The 26,032-nt window shown below is 45.1% G+C and overlaps 7 non-coding genes across 7 annotated transcripts; all 7 read right to left on the bottom strand.

Annotated features, from left to right (window-relative positions):
* Positions 1–7,135: 7,135 nt before the first annotated feature.
* trnad-guc (transfer RNA aspartic acid (anticodon GUC)) lies at positions 7,136–7,207 on the bottom strand. The gene has a single exon. It is a non-coding gene; the product is annotated as a tRNA-Asp (tRNA).
* A 4,999-nt stretch (positions 7,208–12,206) lies between these two features.
* On the bottom strand, positions 12,207–12,279 carry trnaf-gaa (transfer RNA phenylalanine (anticodon GAA)). The gene has a single exon. It is a non-coding gene; the product is annotated as a tRNA-Phe (tRNA).
* A 110-nt stretch (positions 12,280–12,389) lies between these two features.
* trnad-guc (transfer RNA aspartic acid (anticodon GUC)) lies at positions 12,390–12,461 on the bottom strand. The gene has a single exon. It is a non-coding gene; the product is annotated as a tRNA-Asp (tRNA).
* A 2,390-nt stretch (positions 12,462–14,851) lies between these two features.
* Positions 14,852–14,925, bottom strand: trnaf-gaa (transfer RNA phenylalanine (anticodon GAA)). Its single transcript has one exon. It is a non-coding gene; the product is annotated as a tRNA-Phe (tRNA).
* A 111-nt stretch (positions 14,926–15,036) lies between these two features.
* On the bottom strand, positions 15,037–15,108 carry trnad-guc (transfer RNA aspartic acid (anticodon GUC)). The gene has a single exon. It is a non-coding gene; the product is annotated as a tRNA-Asp (tRNA).
* A 2,387-nt stretch (positions 15,109–17,495) lies between these two features.
* trnaf-gaa (transfer RNA phenylalanine (anticodon GAA)) lies at positions 17,496–17,568 on the bottom strand. The gene has a single exon. It is a non-coding gene; the product is annotated as a tRNA-Phe (tRNA).
* Positions 17,569–23,914: 6,346 nt separating this feature from the next.
* On the bottom strand, positions 23,915–23,986 carry trnad-guc (transfer RNA aspartic acid (anticodon GUC)). Its single transcript has one exon. It is a non-coding gene; the product is annotated as a tRNA-Asp (tRNA).
* Between the last annotated feature and the right edge of the window lie 2,046 nt (positions 23,987–26,032).

The following is a 26,032-nucleotide window of genomic DNA, read 5'->3' as shown; positions in this document are numbered from 1 at the left end:
GGTGCACGTGATATGGCAAACAGCATGTGCAAATTGGTCAAAGAAATCGAAAAGGGTTATGCGAGACTACAGAAGAAAGTTAAGAACCAATTTCTAAACAGCCTCAGTTTGGACAAAGCCACCACATACTTTTAATCGAAATAGAGACTTTCTCCCATGAGAAATAGCTGCACTTGCAGTAGTAGTCCTAGGATGTCAATTACAACAGGCGGAGATCCTGTCCACTATACGAACGAGGACTGGAACAGCACTGGCCCAGGCCATGCCCCTGGTGTAGTTACGCTGTTCTGATGCCATTACTTTTAATCGCTCAAGGTTGGACAAAAATGCATCACTTGTCAAATTACGCCCCTACGTTCTCCGGCAATCTGCATTTGAAAAGGAACGTTACCTACGGGCCTGAATGTGAAAGCCTGCTTTTGCCTACGCTCTGAAGTAGCTCGTCAAAGTCGCCGGTATCTGTGGTGTAGCGGTTATCAAGTTTGCCTCACACGTGAAAGGTCCCTGGCCTGAAATCAGGCAGAAACACAATTGTTGTTATTTTAAGATGACATTTACACTCAAGCTGTGTCAGTGGGTTGACTAAGTTCTTACACATGCTTGCTCCGTAAAACAACCTGAAATCACAGAATGGCACACATAGAGACTACCTTCCAAACCGTCTTAAGTACAAAAACAAAAGGTTAGGGGACTCTTGGCATCGTACGCAAGACAGAGGTGGTGTAATGCCGAAGCCCGGGATCGAACCAGGGACCTTTAGATCTTCAGTTTAACGCTCTCCCAACGGAGCTATTTTGGCACAACACCCGATGACTTCTTCTGGCCATCATTTGGAAATGCAAGCCTCCTCAACCAAGCCGAAGACGTATTGCGGGAAATTTCAACTGTCCGGGACAAAGGCAAAAAGACTTTCCCCGTCGGGGAATCGAACCCCGGTCTTCCGCGTGACAGGCGGAGATACTGTCTTTTTTTTTTTTTTTTTTTTTTTTATCTTTTTATTATCAAAAATACACTTTACAAAATAAAAATTAACTATATACAGAGAAACATAAAGAAAAAGAGTAAATTCATTCGTCTTTTTTACAGTAAATCAAACAAATTAAAGCAAAGCAAGCCTCTTCCCCTTTTTTTCCACATATTTGTATGCACATATATACATACATATATATACATACACACATATATATACATATATACATACACCTACATACACACATACATTCTTAAATATATACACCCATATACTACAAGGTTAAATAAATTCACCCAAAATCGATGTGCAATCTACCCTCCCCATCCAGCTCACATAAATCATTCCTTGCCCCCCACCTAGCTATAAACTCATCCTCATCCACTGAAAACAGAATTCTCATGTAATGTGTCACCATATTTTGAAAACAACCCACCCTGTTTGTCCTTTTCCCCCCATACAAAGCATAATTTCTACCAACATACAACACATGACGTGCTACACTCAATAAAAAATTGATTAAACCAACATTACATCTTTTATCACCTTTTTGTTTCCCAAAGCACCACACCCAGTCCCATGCTTCCCCTTCTAACTTAGGCAGTTTACACTTATTGATTAACAACGTTTTAACCCAATCCCTGAAATCCCGTGTGACTGTACAGTATAGCATAAAGTGGTTAAAATCTTCATCTTCCACCCTACAGACCGGACAGGTTCTCGCATACGTGCTTTTACTTATCTGGTGAAGGACGACAGAAACCAGCACCCTTCTGTGACGCAGCAGGAAGTTTGAGTTTGCTATTGCAGGGGGAAGCCACTTACTGTGTAGATTTGACCAAATTTCAGAGACGGGACGGGTAAGAAAGAGATGAGACCATGCAGTGTTTGCTGTAGGTTCTTGGAATATTTTGTTAATTAAAACCCTATACCAAAATTTTGATTGTAAATCTTGCAGTTTTCTGTTTTTGACGTCACAGGTCAGAGCAAAATCCAGCTCGTCGTCCTCCACCCGATCCTCATTCACTTCCGACAACCACTCTTTCCACTCTTGCGGCATTCGCTCTAATAAATCATCACAAAATCGCACAACTCTAGCCTTTTTTATATTAAACCCTTTCATCCTAATTTTACTAAATACCGCAAGAGGGCTAGGAGCCCCTGTCTGGTCTAAAACATCTTTAATCTGATGTAGCGCCTCAGTCAAGATGCCCCGACCGGCCTTACATCCCTCTCGGCCGCTGAGGCAGGGGTTCCCAAAGATGGGCTGGTTTAACACACTTTGTTTTGATGTAATTACACACTCCAACTGGGGCAGGATTTCCACCCATGCCTCAGCCGCCTCCTGGAAGAGTGGACATGTTCCCACAATAGGCCGGCCGAGTGTGACGCTACATAGATTGTAAAAGCCGCACATACCTCTTTTCAGTACATCATCATACAAATAATCCTCCCATATGTTTTTAGTTTTCTGGCTCAGCATTTTCTTAAACAGTTTTATTCTTAATGACTTCAATTTTGCTTTTAAATTACACAGTTTGAGTCCCCCCTTTTTGTACGGCCCGACCAGTGTCTTATGTGCAATTTTCATTGCTCTCCCCTTCCATAGAAAATCCTCAATAGCGCTGCTCAGGCGTACCAGTACATCACTCGGCAGGTGACAAACCTGCATGGTGTACACAAGTCTCGGCACAATTACTGCATTTATTACAGTGATTTTCCCTTTTAAACCTAATCCCCTCATTCTCCACAGTGCGAGCCTTGATCTACACCCCGCAACCTGCTCTTCCCAGGATCTACGACTGCTGTCTTCTGGTTGTGAGCCCAAATATACACCAAGTACTTTAACCTCAGGCCCGCCCCTTTTAAAATGCTGGCCTTCCTCCCCAAGAACAGTACCAGGCCCCAGGATCAAACTCGATTTGTCCTTATTTACCCGTGCTCCCGCAGCTTGCTCATATGCATCTAGATGTTGCAAAACCCTTCGCAAACTATCCCCATCCCTGACCATGATGTTAATATCATCCGCATATTGTGCTATTTTGAAATCAGTTCCTCTGGGCGACGTGATCCCAATTATTTGAGAGTCAGATATAATTGACTGTGCTAGAGGTTCTGCCACTATTGCATAGAGCATAGCTGATAGGGGGCACCCCTGTCTCACTGATCTTTCTAAGGGGACGGGATCTGTCACGAAGCCATTGCACTTCACGACACTAGTAGCTCGGCTGTACAGTAACTTCATCCACCCTCGAAAAGTTGGGCCGAACCCAAAAACCCCCAGACACTCGAAGAGAAAATCGTGACTCACTCTGTCAAATGCCTTCTCTAGATCTACATTAAGGTATATACCTCCTGTAGCCATTAAATTCTCCAATGAGAATTTTGTTGACAAAATGCAGTCAGCGATATCCCTCCCCGGAATGCTGTAAGTCTGGGTAGGCCCAACTATCGAGCCAATCACTCCCTTAAGCCTGAACCCTAGCACCTTAGCGAGGATCTTATAGTCAGTATTGAGCAGACTAATTGGCCTATAATTTGCCAGGTCATCTCTGGCGCCTTTGTTTTTATAAACTAGAGTGATCACACCCCTTAAAAAAGACTCCGCGCACCTGTTCTCCTCCTGCATGGCAGAGTATAGCCTGCAGAGGACGGGGGCCAGTATGTTGCTGAAATGTTGGTAAAACTCAGCTGAGAGACCATCCACACCCGGGCTTTTAGATGTATTAAGGTTTCCAATCGCTGCTCTCACTTCTTCAATCTGAATGTCACCATCACACAGAGCCGCATCCTCGTGACTGAGGGAGCAGCCAATTTTTCCTAATACTGTGCCCATTTGTGCTTTTTTAATATGTTGTTTGCTAAACAAATTAGCGTAGTAGTCTTGTATTGCTTGTAAAATATCCACTATATCAGTATGTGTGTTTCCATCAAGGTCTTTTATTTCTGGTATGTATGTTTTTGCCTGTTTCCTTTTTTCCAAACCTATAAAAAAAGCAGTACAGCGCTCCCCTTTCAACATGTGTTGTGCTTTACTGCGGATCATTGCGCCTCTGCATTTTCTCTCATCTAACCGTCTCAGCTGCTCCCTCAATCCAAGATAGACATCCAAGGGACGGTCACACTCAGCCTCAATAAGCTCAAGCTCCTCTTTTATATGATGTCTCAGCTTAGCCTCCTCTGTCTTTTCCCTCAGCCTCTTCTCTCTGCTCAGAGCGATACAATGCTTTTTAATTTTAAATTTGGTGCGCTCCCACCACTCAATGATATCCACGACATAATCACTCTCATCACATAGAGCAGAGAGAAAAGACTTCATTTTATCTTTAAAAACTTGATCTTCAAGGAGGGAAGTGTTAAAACACCACAGGCCCCCATTCCTTTGCATACCACCCTCCCCTAGAGTCACCTTTAAACAGGCATGATCACTCCAGGAACAAAAACAATATTTACACTCATTTAATTCTTGCACCAAACTCGACGCCAACAAACACAGGTCAATCCTGGATTGCTTTAGCCTGCCCAATACCACTTGCCTGCGCGAATACGCCCGGGTGCCGGGGTTCAGCACTCTCCACGCATCTATCAAATCACACTCATCCATCCATACAAAAACAGCCGATCTACTAATGTCTTGTTTAAATTTATTATTAACTCCTAAGTCCGCCTTAGTCAGAGCAACATTCCAATCTCCTATCACTACCGAGCGATCATCTGTCCACCTTTTGCAGCGCTCAAAGAAACCTCTCCTTTCAGGTTCACTGTTCGGACCGTACAAATTCAGAATTCTATATTTTTTATTATAATGTATTATATCAATAACAATTAGTCTACCCTGTCCATCCTTAAAAATCTCCACAATACTCTCACACACACCCGGCTTTACAAAAATTGCCACTCCAGCAGTTTTGTCAGAGGAGAGGGAGTAAAAGAGCTCCCCTCTCCAAAAAGATTTTATAGTGTCTATTTTGTCCATGGACCACCTACATTCCTGGACACACAAGATGTCGCATGCCATTTCTCCACAGAGTTGCTCTATTTTCCCAATATTTGTTAACCCGTTTAAATTTTGCGATTGAAGCAGCATTATCAAGTAAACACCGATTAAAAAGGTCATTTCCTAAGCTGTTTTTTCCCTTTGCCTCTATTCCCTCCCTCACTCCTCCCTGATTTCTCTTGCTGTGGACGTTTTCTAACCTGCTTTATCTGCTGAACATCCATCTCCGAATCTGACTCTATACTGTCAGCCTGGGGAGCCAGCAGGGCAGCATCCGAGTCTTCCTCTGTAGGGCCGGGTGGTATTCCATTATGAGAGGGGACCTTCTGTGAAGCGAGCCAAGATGGGCTCAGCCAACCCCCTTCAGGGTGACCCGCCCTATCCCCGCTCCACTCTGCCAGCACTTGATCCATACTAGATCCCAACACATCCTCTCTTTCACTCCCATGTTCCTCCCGCACAGGCAGGTCACTGCCCTGCGTCTCCAACACCACCTCATCCTCCTGTTCACTCTCGCTGCCCATATTCAGCTCTGGCTCCTCTACAGGTCTAACCTCACTCCTGTCATCCTCGGAGATGGATTCCCTGCTACCCTCCCCATTCCCTTCATCTATATTTTTACATTGACATTCCTCTGTGGAGCTATGACATTCCATACATCTGTGCATCCTGGCATCACACTCACGTGCATAATGTCCCTGTTTATTACATTTAAAACAGGTGAAATCCGGACAGTCCCTCACGATGTGTCCCGGCTGTAAGCACATCCGACAAACTTTCACTTGATTATTGTGAATTACTCTAAAATACTCCGGACCATTAGCTGTCATGAATTTCGCTGAGTAGGGCAGTGACTGCACAGTTTCATTAAACTTTACCTTCATATATCTTGTACCGTCCGCCACATCAGTCCCGGGCCACATCCTCCTTTTAATAGGCGAGATCGCTCTCACTCCCCACACGTCCAGTTTTTCCATAATTTCCTCGTCCGTTATATACGCCGGCAAATTCAAAAAAGACACCACCAGTTCATCAATTGCTAATGTCTTTACCATTACCACCGCTTTACCAACTTTAAATCCATCCAGTAGCCTTTTCTTTCCAGCTTCACTTTTTACCGTCACCTCATATTTATTCGATCCGGTCTCACGCAGCGCAACTATGCCTCCACACACATCACGTATTGCTCGTAACAGTTCCATCGTTTTCACCTTCTCTTCACCAACCACCTCTGCCAATACAGTCAAATCTTTTTCGTACCTTTTTTCTCTCATTGTCTCCCGTCTTCCGCTCATCTCCCTCTGCATCCTCGCCCGATCCTCCTGATGTTTTCCATCCACACAAATGCCATCAATCTCCAACCTATTCTGCCGCTGCTCTCCGACCAAATCCACTCCTTTCCCCGTCCTCTTTGCTGAAGTAATCCTCTGCATTGACAAGCCCGGAACTTGCCCGCCATTTCTCTTCTCTCCCTGCTCCACGGCCTGGCGTTTGCTTCCTCCCGCTCCGTTCTCTATTTCGGCTGGCATTGCCGTTTCTCCCCGACATCTCATGGTAGGAGCCACAATTTTCACAGCGTCCTCCGTCAATTTACCTCGTCTTTCTCCGCCATTCTCCATTTTACGTAGCTTGGCGAATCGAGTAACACTCGGCAAAAAAACAAAACCAAAATAAAATAAAAAAGAAAAAGGCAAAATGAAAGCGCCCCCGAACGGAGCAAATCCGCCGGGGGGATTAGTAACATAAACGAAATCGAAATCTCTATACTATTTAGTTAAATTACGACAAAAAACACAAGCAAACTGAAAAAGCCCGCCAAAACAGGCTCATGCGCGGGTCGTCACTGCTCGCTCTAGAGAGAAACCACACCTCTGTCTGCAACCAGGTTTGGGAACCAAAAACAGCAAACAGGTGGTGCTGCCAGAAAGAGCCTCAAAAAGTTTAGGGGCCTCTTGGCATTGTAAGCCGGACAGAGGTGGTGTAATGCCGAAACCAAGGATCGAACCAGGGACCTTCAGATCTTCAGTCTAACGCTCTCCCAACTGAGCTATTTCGGCACAACAACCGACTACTTCTTCTGGCCATCATTTGCAAATGCAAGCCTCCTCACCTAAGCAGAAGACGCATTGCGGGAAATTTCAACTGTCCCGGAGAAAGGCAAAAAGATTCTCCCCGTCGGGGAATCGAACCCCGGTCTTCCGCGTGACAGGCGGAGATACTGTCCACTATACTAACGAGGACTGGAAAAGCACTGCACGTTTGCAGTCACCCCAGAGCAGTCGATGGACAAAGGCTGTGTGCCTTTGACTAAGCGGACCATTACTGGCTAAAGTTGCAATGGTCGTCGTTCAATTTCAGTTTTGAGTACCTGTTGAGGAGTCCCTTTCCTGCAATTGCATGCCCTCTTCTTGGTGCACGCGATATGGCAAACAGCAAGTGCAAATTGGTCAAAGAAATCGAAAAGGGTTATGCGAGACTACAGAAGAAAGTTAAGAACCAATTTCTAAACAGCCTCAGTTTGGACAAAGCCACCACATACTATTAATTGAATTGGAGACTTTCTCCAATGAAAAATAGCTGCACTTGCAGCAGCAGCCCTAGGATGCCAATTATAACAGGCGGAGATACTGTCCACTATACTAATGAGGACTGGAACAGCACTGGCCCCGGCCATGCCCCTGGTGTAGTTACGCTGTTCTGATGCCATTACTTTTACTCGCTCAAGGTTGGACAAAAAAGCATCACTTGTCAAATTACGCCCCTACGTTCTCCGGCAGTCTGCATTTGAAAAGGAACGTTACCTACGGGCCTGAATGTGAAAGCCTGCTTTTGCCTGTTAGATCTTTTGCAGTCACTCCAGAGTAGTCGCCAAAAAAAGGCTGTGTCTTTGACAGAGCGGACGATTACTGGCTAAAGTTGCAATGGTCGTTATTCAATTTTGGTTTTGAGTATCTGTTGACTACAATTGCGCGCCCTCTTCTTGTTGGACGCGAAATGGCAAACAGCATGTGCAAATTGGTCTAAGAAATCAAAAAGGGTTTTGCGAGACTACAGAAGATTTTTAAGAACCAATTTCTAAACAGCCTTTGTTTCTCCCATGAAAAACAGCTGCACTGAAGCAGCACCCCTAGGATGTCAATTATCACAGCTTCAATCCCCTCTCCACGCTACACTGGCTTAGCATTGGACCGATCAGCCTCCACATATGAGCATGGTCCCCATTAAGCTGAGAAAGTACCTATTGTGCACTAGGATTTTGGAAAGCCCCTTAGAGTCGACCTTGCACGATAATGTGTCGCTTTGTGGTTAGATGCTACCCTCTGAAAGTAATACCCTACGTGGCTAAATTCTGTAGTGTAGTGGATATCACCTTGGCCTAACATGCATAAAGGTCCCTCGTTCGAAATCAGGCAGAAACCCTTTTGCTATCCATTATCATGTGCACAGTCAGTCTGGGTGGATTGCCTTGTAAAAGGGGTTGTCTCAGCTCTAACAATTAGAAAGGCAACACTTTTGGTTTTAGTACTACAAAGTTCGATAAAGATCCTTTCATCCCAAAACCCCTGAGGAGTAAACTTCCACGACCGTGGTATTCTTCTTGCTGGGAAGCTACGCTCTGAAGTAGCTCGTCAAAGTCGCCGATTTCTGTGGTGTAGCGGTTATCAAGTTCGCCTCACACGTGATAGGTCCCTGGCCTGAAACCAGGCAGAAAAACAATTGTTGTTATTTTAAGATGACATTCACACTCAAGCTGTGTCAGTGGGTTGACTAAGTTCTTACACATGCTTGCAATGGTCGTCGTTCAATTTCAGTTTTGAGTTACCTGTTGAGGAGTTCCTTTCCTGCAATTGCATGCCCTCTTCTTGGTGCACGCGATATGGCAAACAGCATGTCCAAATTGGTCAAAGAAATCGATAAGGGTTATGCGAGACTACAGAAGAAAGTTAAGAACCAATTTCTAAACAGCCTCAGTTTGGACAAAGCCACCACATACTATTAATCGAAATAGCGACTTTCTCCAATGAAAAATAGCTGCACTTGCAGCAGCAGCCCTAGGATGTCAATTACAACAGGCGGAGATCCTGTCCACTATACTAACGAGGACTGGAACAGCACTGGCCCCGGCCATGCCCCTGGTGTAGTTACGCTGTTCTGATGCCATTACTTTTAATCGCTCAAGGTTGGACAAAAATGCATTACTTGTCAAATTACGCCCCTACGTTCTCCGGCAATTTGCATTTGAAAAGGAACGTTACCTACGGGCCTGAATGTGAAAGCCTGCTTTTGCCTACGCTCTGAAGTAGCTCGTCAAAGTCGCCGGTATCTGTGGTGTAGCGGTTATCAAGTTCGCCTCACACGTGAAAGGTCCCTGGCCTGAAATCAGGCAGAAACACAATTGTTGTTATTTTAAGATGACATTTACACTCAAGCTGTGTCAGTGGGTTGACTAAGTTCTTACACATGCTTGCTCCGTAAAACAACCTGAAATCACAGAATGGCACACATAGAGACTACCTTCCAAACCGTCTTAAGTACAAAAACAAAAGGTTAGGGGACTCTTGGCATCGTATGCAAGACAGAGGTGGTGTAATGCCGAAACCCGGGATCGAACCAGGGGATCTTTAGATCTTCAGTCTAATGCTCTCCTAACTGAGCTATTTCGGCACAACACCCGATGACTTCTTCTGGCCATCATTTGCAAATGCAAGCCTCCTCAACCAAGCCGAAGACGTATTGCGGGAAATTTCAACTGTCCGGGAGAAAGGCAAAAAGACTCTCCCCTTCGGGGAATCGAACCCCGGTCTTCCGCGTGACAGGCGGAGATACTGTCCACTATACCAACGAGGACTGGAAAAGCACTGCTCGCTTGCAGTCACGCCAGAGTAGTCGCTGGACAAAGGCTGTGTGCCTTTGACTGAGCGGACCATTACTGGCTAAAGTTGCAATGGTCGTCGTTCAATTTCAGTTTTGAGTACCTGTTGAGGAGTTCCTTTCCTGCAATTGCATGCCCTCTTCTTGGTGCACGCGATATGCCAAACAGCATGTGCAAATTGGTCAAAGAAATCGAAAAGGGCAAGCAGCAAGTGCAAATTGGTCAAAGAAATCGAAAAGGGTTATGCGAGACTACAGAAGAAAGTTAAGAACCAATTTCTAAACAGCCTCAGTTTGGACAAAGCCACCACATACTATTAATCGAAATAGAGACTTTCTCCCATGAAAAATAGCTGCACTTGCAGCAGCAGCCCTAGGATGTCAATTACAACAGGCGGAGATACTGTCCACTATACTAACGAGGACTGGAATAGCACTGGCCCCGGCCATGCCCCTGGTGTAGTTACGCCGTTCTGATGCCATTACTTTTACTCGCTCAAGGTTGGACAAAAATGAATCAATTGTCAAATTACGCTCCTACGTTCTCCGTCAATCTGCATTTGAAAAGGAACGTTACCTACGGGCCTGAATGTGAAAACCTGCTTTTGCCTGTTAGATCTTTTGCAGTCACTCCAGAGTAGTCGCCGAAAAAAGGCTGTGTCTTTGACAGAGCGGACGATTACTGGCTAAAGTTGCAATGGTCGTTATTCAATTTCAGTTTTGAGTATCTGTTGACTACAATTGCGCGCCCTCTTCTTGTTGGACGCGATATGGCAAACAGCATGTGCAAATTGGTCAAAGAAATCAAAAAGGGTTTTGCGAGACTACAGAAGATTGTTAAGAACCAATTTCTAAACAGCCTTTGTTTCTCCCATGAAAAACAGCTGCACTGAAGCAGCACCCCTAGGATGTCAATTACCACAGCTTCAATCCCCTCTCCACGCTACACTGGCTTAGCATTGGACCGATCAGCCTCCACATATGAGCATGGTCCCCATTAAGCTGAGAAAGTACCTATTGTGCACTAGGATTTTGGAAAGCCCCTTAGAGTCGACCTTGCACGATAATGTGTCGCTTTGTGGTTAGATGCTACCCTCTGAAAGTAATACCCTACGTGGCTAAATTCTGTAGTGTAGTGGATATCACCTTGGCCTAACATGCATAAATGTCCCTCGTTCGAAATCAGGCAGAAACCCTTTTGCTATCCATTATCATGTGCACAGTCAGTCTGGGTGGATTGCCTTGTAAAAGGGGTTGTCTCAGCTCTAACAATTAGAAAGGCAACACTTTTGGTTTTAGTACTACAAAGTTCGATAAAGATCCTTTCATCCCAAAACCCCTGAGGAGTAAACTTCCACGACCGTGGTATTCTTCTTGCTGGGAAGCTACGCTCTGAAGTAGCTCGTCAAAGTCGCCGATTTCTGTGGTGTAGCGGTTATCAAGTTCGCCTCACACGTGAAAGGTCCCTGGCCTGAAACCAGGCAGAAACACAATTGTTGTTATTTTAAGATGACATTCACACTCAAGCTGTGTCAGTGGGTTGACTAAGTTCTTACACATGCTTGCAATGGTCGTCGTTCAATTTCAGTTTTGAGTTACCTGTTGAGGAGTTCCTTTCCTGCAATTGCATGCCCTCTTCTTGGTGCACGCGATATGGTAAACAGCATGTGCAAATTGGTCAAAGAAATCGAAAAGGGTTATGCGAGACTACAGAAGAAAGTTAAGGACCAATTTCTAAACAGCCTCAGTTTGGACAAAGCCACCACATACTATTAATCGAAATAGAGACTTTCTCCAATGAAAAATAGCTGCACTTGCAGCAGCAGCCCTAGGATGTCAATTACAACAGGCGGAGATCCTGTCCACTATACTAACGAGGACTGGAACAGCACTGGGCCCGGCCATGCCCCTGGTGTAGTTACGCTGTTCTGATGCCATTACTTTTAATCGCTCAAGGTTGGACAAAAATGCATTACTTGTCAAATTACGCTCCTACGTTCTCCAGCAATCTGCATTTGAAAAGGAACGTTACCTACGGGCCTGAATGTGAAAGCCTGCTTTTGCCTACGCTCTGAAGTAGCTCGTCAAAGTCGCCGGTATCTGTGGTGTAGCGGTTATTAAGTTTGCCTAACACGTGAAAGGTCCCTGGCCTGAAATCAGGCAGAAACACAATTGTTGTTATTTTAAGATGACATTTACACTCAAGCTGTGTCAGTGGGTTGACTAAGTTCTTACACATGCTTGCTCCGTAAAACAACCTGAAATCACAGAATGGCACACATAGAGACTAACTTCCAAACCGTCTTAAGTACAAAAACAAAAGGTTAGGGGACTCTTGGCATCGTACGCAAGACAGAGGTGGTGTAATGCCGAAGCCCGGGATCGAACCAGGGACCTTTAGATCTTCAGTCTAACGCTCTCCCAACTGAGCTATTTTGGCACAACACCCGATGACTTCTTCTGGCCATCATTTGGAAATGCAAGCCTCCTCAACCAAGCCGAAGACGTATTGCGGGAAATTTCAACTGTCCGGGAAAAGGCAAAAAGACTCTCCCCGTCGGGGAATCGAACCCCGGTCTTCCGCGTGACAGGCGGAGATACTGTCCACTATACTAACGAGGACTGGAAAAGCACTGCTCGTTTGCAGTCACGCGAGAGTAGTCGCTGGACAAAGGCTGTGTGCCTTTGACTGAGCGGACCATTACTGGCTAAAGTTGCAATGGTCGTCGTTCAATTTCAGTTTTGAGTACCTGTTGAGGAGTTCCTTTCCTGCAATTGCATGCCCTCTTCTTGGTGCACGCGATATGGCAAACAGCGTGTGCAAATTGGTCAAAGAAATCGAAAAGGGCAAGCAGCAAGTGCAAATTGGTCAAAGAAATCGAAAAGGGTTATGCGAGACTACAGAAGAAAGTTAAGAACCAATTTCTAAACAGCCTCGGTTTGGACAAAGCCACCACATACTATTAATCGAAATAGAGACTTTCTCCCATGAAAAATAGCTGCACTTGCAGCAGCAGCCCTAGGATGTCAGTTACAAAAGGCGGAGATACTGTCCACTATACTAACGAGGACTGGAACAGCACTGCCCCCGGCCATGCCCCTGGTGTAGTTACGCCGTTCTGATGCCATTACTTTTACTCGCTCAAGGTTGGACAAAAATGAATCAATTGTCAAATTACGCTCCTACGTTCTCCGTCAATCTGCATTTGAAAAGGAACGTTACCTACGGGCCTGAATGTGAAAACCTGCTTTTGCCTGTTAGATCTTTTGCAGTCACTCCAGAGTAGTCGCCGAAAAAAGGCTGTGTCTTTGACAGAGCGGACGATACTGGCTAAAGTTGCAATGGTCGTTTTTCAATTTCAGTTTTGAGTATCTGTTGACTACAATTGCGCGCCCTCTTCTTGTTGGACGCGATATGGCAAACAGCATGTGCAAATTGGTCAAAGAAATCAAAAAGGGTTTTGCGAGACTACAGAAGATTGTTAAGAACCAATTTCTAAACAGCCTTTGTTTCTCCCATGAAAAACAGCTGCACTGAAGAAGCAGCCCTAGGATGTCAATTACCACAGCTTCAATCCCCTCTCCACGCTACACTGGCTTAGCATTGGACCGATCAGCCTCCACATATGAGCATGGTCCCCATTAAGCTGAGAAAGTACCTATTGTGCACTAGGATTTTGGAAAGCCCCTTAGAGTCGACCTTGCACGATAATGTGTCGCTTTGTGGTTAGATGCTACCCTCTGAAAGTAATGCCCTACGTGGCTAAATTCTGTAGTGTAGTGGATATCACCTTGGCCTAACATGCATAAAGGTCCCTCGTTCGAAATCAGGCAGAAACCCTTTTGCTATCCATTATCATGTGCACAGTCACTCTGGGTGGATTGCCTTGTAAAAGGGGTTGTCTCAGCTCTAACAATTAGAAAGGCAACACTTTTGGTTTTAGTACTACAAAGTTCGATAAAGATCCTTTCATCCCAAAACCCCTGAGGAGTAAACTTCCACGACCGTGGTATTCTTCTTGCTGGGAAGCTACGCTCTGAAGTAGCTCGTCAAAGTCGCCGATTTCTGTGGTGTAGCGGTTATCAAGTTCGCCTCACACGTGAAAGGTCCCTGGCCTGAAACCAGGCAGAAAAACAATTGTTGTTATTTTAAGATGACATTCACACTCAAGCTGTGTCAGTGGGTTGACTAAGTTCTTACACATGCTTGCAATGGTCGTCGTTCAATTTCAGTTTTGAGTTACCTGTTGAGGAGTTCCTTTCCTGCAATTGCATGCCCTCTTCTTGGTGCACGCGATATGGCAAACAGCATGTGCAAATTGGTCAAAGAAATCGATAAGGGTTATGCGAGACTACAGAAGAAAGTTAAGAACCAATTTCTAAACAGCCTCAGTTTGGACAAAGCCACCACATACTATTAATCGAAATAAAGACTTTCTCCAATGAAAAATAGCTGCACTTGCAGCAGCAGCCCTAGGATGTCAATTACAACAGGCGGAGATCCTGTCCACTATACTAACGAGGACTGGAACAGCACTGGCCCCGGCCATGCCCCTGGTGTAGTTACGCTGTTCTGATGCCATTACTTTTAATCGCTCAAGGTTGGACAAAAATGCATTACTTGTCAAATTACGCCCCTACGTTCTCCGGCAATCTGCATTTGAAAAGGAACGTTACCTACGGGCCTGAATGTGAAAGCCTGCTTTTGCCTACGCTCTGAAGTAGCTCGTCAAAGTCGCCGGTATCTGTGGTGTAGCGGTTATCAAGTTCGCCTCACACGTGAAAGGTCCCTGGCCTGAAATCAGGTAGAAACACAATTGTTGTTATTTTAAGATGACATTTACACTCTAGCTGTGTCAGTGGGTTGACTAAGTTCTTACACATGCTTGCTCCGTAAAACAACCTGAAATCACAGAATGGCACACATAGAGACTACCTTCCAAACCGTCTTAAGTACAAAAACAAAAGGTTAGGGGACTCTTGGCATCGTACGCAAGACAGAGGTGGTGTAATGCCGAAACCCGGGATCGAACCAGGGGACCTTTAGATCTTCAGTCTAATGCTCTCCCAACTGAGCTATTTCGGCACAACAACCGGTGACTTCTTCTGGCCATCATTTGCAAATGCAAGCCTCCTCAACCAAGCCGAAGACGTATTGCGGGAAATTTCAACTGTCCGGGACAAAGGCAAAAAGACTCTCCCCGTCGGGGAATCGAACCCCGGTCTTCCGCGTGACAGGCGGAGATACTGTCCACTATACCAACGAGGACTGAAAAAGCACTGCTCGTTTGCAGTCATGCCAGAGTAGTCGCTGGACAAAGGCTGTGTGCCTTTGACTGAGCGGACCATTACTGGCTAAAGTTGCAATGGTCGTCGTTCAATTTCAGTTGTGAGTACCTGTTGAGGAGTTCCTTTCCTGCAATTGCATGCCCTCTTCTTGGTGCACGCGATATGGCAAACAGGATGTGCAAATTGGTCAAAGAAATCGAAAAGGGCAAGCAGCAAGTGCAAATTGGTCAAAGAAATCGAAAAGGATTATGCGAGACTACAGAAGAAAGTTAAGAACCAATTTGTAAACAGCCTCAGTTTGGACAAAACCACCACATACTATTAATCGAAATAGAGACTTTCTCCCATGAAAAATAGCTGCACTTGCAGCAGCAGCCCTAGGATGTCAATTACAACAGGTGGAGATACTGTCCACTATACTAACGAGGACTGGAACAGCACTGCCCCCGGCCATGCCCCTGGTGTAGTTACGCCGTTCTGATGCCATTACTTTTACTCGCTCAAGGTTGGACAAAAATGAATCAATTGTCAAATTACGCTCCTACGTTCTCCGTCAATCTGCATTTGAAAAGGAACGTTACCTACGGGGCTGAATGTGAAAACCTGCTTTTGCCTGTTAGATCTTTTGCAGTCACTCCAGAGTAGTCGCCGAAAAAAGGCTGTGTCTTTGACAGAGCGGACGATTACTGGCTAAAGTTGCAATGGTCGTTATTCAATTTCAGTTTTGAGTATCTGTTGACTACAATTGCGCGCCCTCTTCTTGTTGGACGCGATATGGCAAACAGCATGTGCAAATTGGTCAAAGAAATCAAAAAGGGTTTTGCGAGACTACAGAAGATTGTTAAGAACCAATTTCTAAACAGCCTTTGTTTCTCCCATGAAAAACAGCTGCACTGAGCAGCCCTAGGATGTCAATTACCACAGCTTCAATCCCCTCTCCACGCTATACTAGCTTAGCATTGGACCGATCAGCCTCCACATATGAGCATGGTCCCCATTAAGCTGAGAAAGTACCTATTGTGCACTAGGATTTTGGAAAGCCCCTTAGAGTCGACCTTGCACGATAATGTGTCGCTTTGTGGTTAGATGCTACCCTCTGAAAGTAATACCCTACGTGGCTAAATTCTGTAGTGTAGTGGATATCACCTTGGCCTAACATGCATAAAGGTCCCTCGTTCGAAATCAGGCAGAAACCCTTTTGCTATCCATTATCATGTGCACAGTCAGTCTGGGTGGATTGCCTTGTAAAAGGGGTTGTCTCAGCTCTAACAATTAGAAGGGCAACACTTTTGGTTTTAGTACTACAAAGTTCGATAAAGATCCTTTCATCCCAATACCCCTGAGGAGTAAACTTCCACGACCGTGGTATTCTTCTTGCTGGGAAGCTACGCTCTGAAGTAGCTCGTCAAAGTCGCCGATTTCTGTGGTGTAGCGGTTATCAAGTTCGCCTCACACGTGAAAGGTCCCTGGCCTGAAACCAGGCAGAAACACAATTGTTGTTATTTTAAGATGACATTCACACTCAAGCTGTGTCAGTGGGTTGACTAAGTTCTTACACATGCTTGCAATGGTCGTCGTTCAATTTCAGTTTTGAGTTACCTGTTGAGGAGTTCCTTTCCTGCAATTGCATGCCCTCTTCTTGGTGCACGTGATATGGCAAACAGCATGTGCAAATTGGTCAAAGAAATCGAAAAGGGTTATGCGAGACTACAGAAGAAAGTTAAGAACCAATTTCTAAACAGCCTCAGTTTGGACAAAGCCACCACATACTTTTAATCGAAATATAGACTTTCTCCCATGAAAAATAGCTGCACTTGCAGTAGTAGTCCTAGGATGTCAATTACAACAGGCGGAGATCCTGTCCACTATACGAACGAGGACTGGAACAGCACTGGCCCAGGCCATGCCCCTGGTGTAGTTACGCTGTTCTGATGCCATTACTTTTAATCGCTCAAGGTTGGACAAAAATGCATCACTTGTCAAATTACGCCCCTACGTTCTCCGGCAATCTGCATTTGAAAAGGAATGTTACCTACGGGCCTGAATGTGAAAGCCTGCTTTTGCCTACGCTCTGAAGTAGCTCGTCAAAGTCGCCGGTATCTGTGGTGTAGCGGTTATCAAGTTTGCCTCACACGTGAAAGGTCCCTGGCCTGAAATCAGGCAGAAACACAATTGTTGTTATTTTAAGATGACATTTACACTCAAGCTGTGTCAGTGGGTTGACTAAGTTCTTACACATGCTTGCTCCGTAAAACAACCTGAAATCACAGAATGGCACACATAGAGACTACCTTCCAAACCGTCTTAAGTACAAAAACAAAAGGTTAGGGGACTCTTGGCATCGTACGCAAGACAGAGGTGGTGTAATGCCGAAGCCCGGGATCGAACCAGGGACCTTTAGATCTTCAGTCTAACGCTCTCCCAACTGAGCTATTTTGGCACAACACCCGATGACTTCTTCTGGCCATCATTTGGAAATGCAAGCCTCCTCAACCAAGCCGAAGACGTATTGCGGGAAATTTCAACTGTCCGGGACAAAGGCAAAAAGACTCTCCCCGTCGGGGAATCGAACCCCGGTCTTCCGCGTGACAGGCGGAGATACTGTCTTTTTTTTTTTTTTTTTTTTTTTTTTATCTTTTTATTATCAAAAATACACTTTACAAAATAAAAATTAACTATATACAGAGAAACATAAAGAAAAAGAGTAAATTCATTCGTCTTTTTTACAGTAAATCAAACAAATTAAAGCAAAGCAAGCCTCTTCCCCTTTTTTTCCACATATTTGTATGCACATATATACATGTATACATACATATATATACATACACACATATATATACATATATACATACACCTACATACACACATACATTCTTAAATATATACACCCATATACTACAAGGTTAAATAAATTCACCCAAAATCGATGTGCAATCTACCCTCCCCATCCAGCTCACATAAATCATTCCTTGCCCCCCACCTAGCTATAAACTCATCCTCATCCACTGAAAACAGAATTCTCATGTAATGTGTCACCATATTTTGAAAAAAACCCACCCTGTTTGTCCTTTTCCCCCCATACAAAGCATAATTTCTACCAACATACAACACATGACGTGCTACACTCAATAAAAAATTTATTAAACCAACATTACATCTTTTATCACCTTTTTGTTTCCCAAAGCACCACACCCAGTCCCATGCTTCCCCTTCTAACTTAGGCAGTTTACACTTATTGATTAACAACGTTTTAACCCAATCCCTGAAATCCCGTGTGACTGTACAGTATAGCATAAAGTGGTTAAAATCTTCATCTTCCACCCTACAGACCGGACAGGTTCTCGCATACGTGCTTTTACTTATCTGGTGAAGGACGACAGAAACCAGCACCCTTCTGTGACGCAGCAGGAAGTTTGAGTTTGCTATTGCAGGGGGAAGCCACTTACTGTGTAGATTTGACCAAATTTCAGAGACGGGACGGGTAAGAAAGAGATGAGACCATGCAGTGTTTGCTGTAGGTTCTTGGAATATTTTGTTAATTAAAACCCTATACCAAAATTTTGATTGTAAATCTTGCAGTTTTCTGTTTTTGACGTCACAGGTCAGAGCAAAATCCAGCTCGTCGTCCTCCACCCGATCCTCATTCACTTCCGACAACCACTCTTTCCACTCTTGCGGCATTCGCTCTAATAAATCATCACAAAATCGCACAACTCTAGCCTTTTTTATATTAAACCCTTTCATCCTAATTTTACTAAATACCGCAAGAGGGCTAGGAGCCCCTGTCTGGTCTAAAACATCTTTAATCTGATGTAGCGCCTCAGTCAAGATGCCCCGACCGGCCTTACATCCCTCTCGGCCGCTGAGGCAGGGGTTCCCAAAGATGGGCTGGTTTAACACACTTTGTTTTGATGTAATTACACACTCCAACTGGGGCAGGATTTCCACCCATGCCTCAGCCGCCTCCTGGAAGAGTGGACATGTTCCCACAATAGGCCGGCCGAGTGTGACGCTACATAGATTGTAAAAGCCGCACATACCTCTTTTCAGTACATCATCATACAAATAATCCTCCCATATGTTTTTAGTTTTCTGGCTCAGCATTTTCTTAAACAGTTTTATTCTTAATGACTTCAATTTTGCTTTTAAATTACACAGTTTGAGTCCCCCCTTTTTGTACGGCCCGACCAGTGTCTTATGTGCAATTTTCATTGCTCTCCCCTTCCATAGAAAATCCTCAATAGCGCTGCTCAGGCGTACCAGTACATCACTCGGCAGGTGACAAACCTGCATGGTGTAGACAAGTCTCGGCACAATTACTGCATTTATTACAGTGATTTTCCCTTTTAAACCTAATCCCCTCATTCTCCACAGTGCGAGCCTTGATCTACACCCCGCAACCTGCTCTTCCCAGGATCTACGACTGCTGTCTTCTGGTTGTGAGCCCAAATATACACCAAGTACTTTAACCTCAGGCCCGCCCCTTTTAAAATGCTGGCCTTCCTCCCCAAGAACAGTACCAGGCCCCAGGATCAAACTCGATTTGTCCTTATTTACCCGTGCTCCCGCAGCTTGCTCATATGCATCTAGATGTTGCAAAACCCTTCGCAAACTATCCCCATCCCTGACCATGATGTTAATATCATCCGCATATTGTGCTATTTTGAAATCAGTTCCTCTGGGCGACGTGATCCCAATTATTTGAGAGTCAGATATAATTGACTGTGCTAGAGGTTCTGCCACTATTGCATAGAGCATAGCTGATAGGGGGCACCCCTGTCTCACTGATCTTTCTAAGGGGACGGGATCTGTCACGAAGCCATTGCACTTCACGACACTAGTAGCTCGGCTGTACAGTAACTTCATCCACCCTCGAAAAGTTGGGCCGAACCCAAAAACCCCCAGACACTCGAAGAGAAAATCGTGACTCACTCTGTCAAATGCCTTCTCTAGATCTACATTAAGGTATATACCTCCTGTAGCCATTAAATTCTCCAATGAGAATTTTGTTGACAAAATGCAGTCAGCGATATCCCTCCCCGGAATGCTGTAAGTCTGGGTAGGCCCAACTATCGAGCCAATCACTCCCTTAAGCCTGAACCCTAGCACCTTAGCGAGGATCTTATAGTCAGTATTGAGCAGACTAATTGGCCTATAATTTGCCAGGTCATCTCTGGCGCCTTTGTTTTTATAAACTAGAGTGATCACACCCCTTAAAAAAGACTCCGCGCACCTGTTCTCCTCCTGCATGGCAGAGTATAGCCTGCAGAGGACGGGGGCCAGTATGTTGCTGAAATGTTGGTAAAACTCAGCTGAGAGACCATCCACACCCGGGCTTTTAGATGTATTAAGGTTTCCAATCGCTGCTCTCACTTCTTCAATCTGAATGTCACCATCACACAGAGCCGCATCCTCGTGACTGAGGGAGCAGCCAATTTTTCCTAATACTGTGCCCATTTGTGCTTTTTTAATATGTTGTTTGCTAAACAAATTAGCGTAGTAGTCTTGTATTGCTTGTAAAATATCCACTATATCAGTATGTGTGTTTCCATCAAGGTCTTTTATTTCTGGTATGTATGTTTTTGCCTGTTTCCTTTTTTCCAAACCTAGAAAAAAAGCAGTACAGCGCTCCCCTTTCAACATGTGTTGTGCTTTACTGCGGATCATTGCGCCTCTGCATTTTCTCTCATCTAACCGTCTCAGCTGCTCCCTCAATCCAAGATAGACATCCAAGGGACGGTCACACTCAGCCTCAATAAGCTCAAGCTCCTCTTTTAGATGATGTCTCAGCTTAGCCTCCTCTGTCTTTTCCCTCAGCCTCTTCTCTCTGCTCAGAGCGATACAATGCTTTTTAATTTTAAATTTGGTGCGCTCCCACCACTCAATGATATCCACGACATAATCACTCTCATCACATAGAGCAGAGAGAAAAGACTTCATTTTATCTTTAAAAACTTGATCTTCAAGGAGGGAAGTGTTAAAACACCACAGGCCCCCATTCCTTTGCATACCACCCTCCCCTAGAGTCACCTTTAAACAGGCATGATCACTCCAGGAACAAAAACAATATTTACACTCATTTAATTCTTGCACCAAACTCGACGCCAACAAACACAGGTCAATCCTGGATTGCTTTAGCCTGCCCAATACCACTTGCCTGCGCGAATACGCCCGGGTGCCGGGGTTCAGCACTCTCCACGCATCTATCAAATCACACTCATCCATCCATACAAAAACAGCCGATCTACTAATGTCTTGTTTAAATTTATTATTAACTCCTAAGTCCGCCTTAGTCAGAGCAACATTCCAATCTCCTATCACTACCGAGCGATCATCTGTCCACCTTTTGCAGCGCTCAAAGAAACCTCTCCTTTCAGGTTCACTGTTCGGACCGTACAAATTCAGAATTCTATATTTTTTATTATAATGTATTATATCAATAACAATTAGTCTACCCTGTCCATCCTTAAAAATCTCCACAATACTCTCACACACACCCGGCTTTACAAAAATTGCCACTCCAGCAGTTTTGTCAGAGGAGAGGGAGTAAAAGAGCTCCCCTCTCCAAAAAGATTTTATAGTGTCTATTTTGTCCATGGACCACCTACATTCCTGGACACACAAGATGTCGCATGCCATTTCTCCACAGAGTTGCTCTATTTTCCCAATATTTGTTAACCCGTTTAAATTTTGCGATTGAAGCAGCATTATCAAGTAAACACCGATTAAAAAGGTCATTTCCTAAGCTGTTTTTTCCCTTTGCCTCTATTCCCTCCCTCACTCCTCCCTGATTTCTCTTGCTGTGGACGTTTTCTAACCTGCTTTATCTGCTGAACATCCATCTCCGAATCTGACTCTATACTGTCAGCCTGGGGAGCCAGCAGGGCAGCATCCGAGTCTTCCTCTGTAGGGCCGGGTGGTATTCCATTATGAGAGGGGACCTTCTGTGAAGCGAGCCAAGATGGGCTCAGCCAACCCCCTTCAGGGTGACCCGCCCTATCCCCGCTCCACTCTGCCAGCACTTGATCCATACTAGATCCCAACACATCCTCTCTTTCACTCCCATGTTCCTCCCGCACAGGCAGGTCACTGCCCTGCGTCTCCAACACCACCTCATCCTCCTGTTCACTCTCGCTGCCCATATTCAGCTCTGGCTCCTCTACAGGTCTAACCTCACTCCTGTCATCCTCGGAGATGGATTCCCTGCTACCCTCCCCATTCCCTTCATCTATATTTTTACATTGACATTCCTCTGTGGAGCTATGACATTCCATACATCTGTGCATCCTGGCATCACACTCACGTGCATAATGTCCCTGTTTATTACATTTAAAACAGGTGAAATCCGGACAGTCCCTCACGATGTGTCCCGGCTGTAAGCACATCCGACAAACTTTCACTTGATTATTGTGAATTACTCTAAAATACTCCGGACCATTAGCTGTCATGAATTTCGCTGAGTAGGGCAGTGACTGCACAGTTTCATTAAACTTTACCTTCATATATCTTGTACCGTCCGCCACATCAGTCCCGGGCCACATCCTCCTTTTAATAGGCGAGATCGCTCTCACTCCCCACACGTCCAGTTTTTCCATAATTTCCTCGTCCGTTATATACGCCGGCAAATTCAAAAAAGACACCACCAGTTCATCAATTGCTAATGTCTTTACCATTACCACCGCTTTACCAACTTTAAATCCATCCAGTAGCCTTTTCTTTCCAGCTTCACTTTTTACCGTCACCTCATATTTATTCGATCCGGTCTCACGCAGCGCAACTATGCCTCCACACACATCACGTATTGCTCGTAACAGTTCCATCGTTTTCACCTTCTCTTCACCAACCACCTCTGCCAATACAGTCAAATCTTTTTCGTACCTTTTTTCTCTCATTGTCTCCCGTCTTCCGCTCATCTCCCTCTGCATCCTCGCCCGATCCTCCTGATGTTTTCCATCCACACAAATGCCATCAATCTCCAACCTATTCTGCCGCTGCTCTCCGACCAAATCCACTCCTTTCCCCGTCCTCTTTGCTGAAGTAATCCTCTGCATTGACAAGCCCGGAACTTGCCCGCCATTTCTCTTCTCTCCCTGCTCCACGGCCTGGCGTTTGCTTCCTCCCGCTCCGTTCTCTATTTCGGCTGGCATTGCCGTTTCTCCCCGACATCTCATGGTAGGAGCCACAATTTTCACAGCGTCCTCCGTCAATTTACCTCGTCTTTCTCCGCCATTCTCCATTTTACGTAGCTTGGCGAATCGAGTAACACTCGGCAAAAAAACAAAACCAAAATAAAATAAAAAAGAAAAAGGCAAAATGAAAGCGCCCCCGAACGGAGCAAATCCGCCGGGGGGATTAGTAACATAAACGAAATCGAAATCTCTATACTATTTAGTTGAATTACGACAAAAAACACAAGCAAACTGAAAAAGCCCGCCAAAACAGGCTCATGCGCGGGTCGTCACTGCTCGCTCTAGAGAGAAACCACACCTCTGTCTGCAACCAGGTTTGGGAACCAAAAACAGCAAACAGGTGGTGCTGCCAGAAAGAGCCTCAAAAAGTTTAGGGGCCTCTTGGCATCGTAAGCCGGACAGAGGTGGTGTAATGCCGAAACCAAGGATCGAACCAGGGACCTTCAGATCTTCAGTCTAACGCTCTCCCAACTGAGCTATTTCGGCACAACAACCGACTACTTCTTCTGGCCATCATTTGCAAATGCAAGCCTCCTCACCTAAGCAGAAGACGCATTGCGGGAAATTTCAACTGTCCCGGAGAAAGGCAAAAAGATTCTCCCCGTCGGGGAATCGAACCCCGGTCTTCCGCGTGACAGGCGGAGATACTGTCCACTATACTAACGAGGACTGGAAAAGCACTGCACGTTTGCAGTCACCCCAGAGCAGTCGATGGACAAAGGCTGTGTGCCTTTGACTAAGCGGACCATTACTGGCTAAAGTTGCAATGGTCGTCGTTCAATTTCAGTTTTGAGTACCTGTTGAGGAGTCCCTTTCCTGCAATTGCATGCCCTCTTCTTGGTGCACGCGATATGGCAAACAGCAAGTGCAAATTGGTCAAAGAAATCGAAAAGGGTTATGCGAGACTACAGAAGAAAGTTAAGAACCAATTTCTAAACAGCCTCAGTTTGGACAAAGCCACCACATACTATTAATTGAATTGGAGACTTTCTCCAATGAAAAATAGCTGCACTTGCAGCAGCAGCCCTAGGATGCCAATTATAACAGGCGGAGATACTGTCCACTATACTAATGAGGACTGGAACAGCACTGCCCCCGGCCATGCCCCTGGTGTAGTTACGCTGTTCTGATGCCATTACTTTTACTCGCTCAAGGTTGGACAAAAAAGCATCACTTGTCAAATTACGCCCCTACGTTCTCCGGCAATCTGCATTTGAAAAGGAACGTTACCTACGGGCCTGAATGTGAAAGCCTGCTTTTGCCTGTTAGATCTTTTGCAGTCACTCCAGAGTAGTCGCCAAAAAAAGGCTGTGTCTTTGACAGAGCGGACGATTACTGGCTAAAGTTGCAATGGTCGTTATTCAATTTTGGTTTTGAGTATCTGTTGACTACAATTGCGCGCCCTCTTCTTGTTGGACGCGAAATGGCAAACAGCATGTGCAAATTGGTCTAAGAAATCAAAAAGGGTTTTGCGAGACTACAGAAGATTTTTAAGAACCAATTTCTAAACAGCCTTTGTTTCTCCCATGAAAAACAGCTGCACTGAAGCAGCACCCCTAGGATGTCAATTATCACAGCTTCAATCCCCTCTCCACGCTACACTGGCTTAGCATTGGACCGATCAGCCTCCACATATGAGCATGGTCCCCATTAAGCTGAGAAAGTACCTATTGTGCACTAGGATTTTGGAAAGCCCCTTAGAGTCGACCTTGCACGATAATGTGTCGCTTTGTGGTTAGATGCTACCCTCTGAAAGTAATACCCTACGTGGCTAAATTCTGTAGTGTAGTGGATATCACCTTGGCCTAACATGCATAAAGGTCCCTCGTTCGAAATCAGGCAGAAACCCTTTTGCTATCCATTATCATGTGCACAGTCAGTCTGGGTGGATTGCCTGGTAAAAGGGGTTGTCTCAGCTCTAACAATTAGAAAGGCAACACTTTTGGTTTTAGTACTACAAAGTTCGATAAAGATCCTTTCATCCCAAAACCCCTGAGGAGTAAACTTCCACGACCGTGGTATTCTTCTTGCTGGGAAGCTACGCTCTGAAGTAGCTCGTCAAAGTCGCCGATTTCTGTGGTGTAGCGGTTATCAAGTTCGCCTCACACGTGAAAGGTCCCTGGCCTGAAACCAGGCAGAAAAACAATTGTTGTTATTTTAAGATGACATTCACACTCAAGCTGTGTCAGTGGGTTGACTAAGTTCTTACACATGCTTGCAATGGTCGTCGTTCAATTTCAGTTTTGAGTTACCTGTTGAGGAGTTCCTTTCCTGCAATTGCATGCCCTCTTCTTGGTGCACGCGATATGGCAAACAGCATGTGCAAATTGGTCAAAGAAATCGATAAGGGTTATGCGAGACTACAGAAGAAAGTTAAGAACCAATTTCTAAACAGCCTCAGTTTGGACAAAGCCACCACATACTATTAATCGAAATAGAGACTTTCTCCAATGAAAAATAGCTGCACTTGCAGCAGCAGCCCTAGGATGTCAATTACAACAGGCGGAGATCCTGTCCACTATACTAACGAGGACTGGAACAGCACTGGCCCCGGCCATGCCCCTGGTGTAGTTACGCTGTTCTGATGCCATTACTTTTAATCGCTCAAGGTTGGACAAAAATGCATTACTTGTCAAATTACGCCCCTACGTTCTCCGGCAATTTGCATTTGAAAAGGAACGTTACCTACGGGCCTGAATGTGAAAGCCTGCTTTT

This window comes from Channa argus, unplaced genomic scaffold (assembly GCF_033026475.1).
Source record: "Channa argus isolate prfri unplaced genomic scaffold, Channa argus male v1.0 Contig082, whole genome shotgun sequence".
NCBI classification, from domain to species: Eukaryota; Metazoa; Chordata; class Actinopteri; order Anabantiformes; family Channidae; genus Channa; species Channa argus.
Note: the sequence above shows the minus strand (reverse complement) of the source record. Positions and strands in the feature narration are given on the sequence as shown.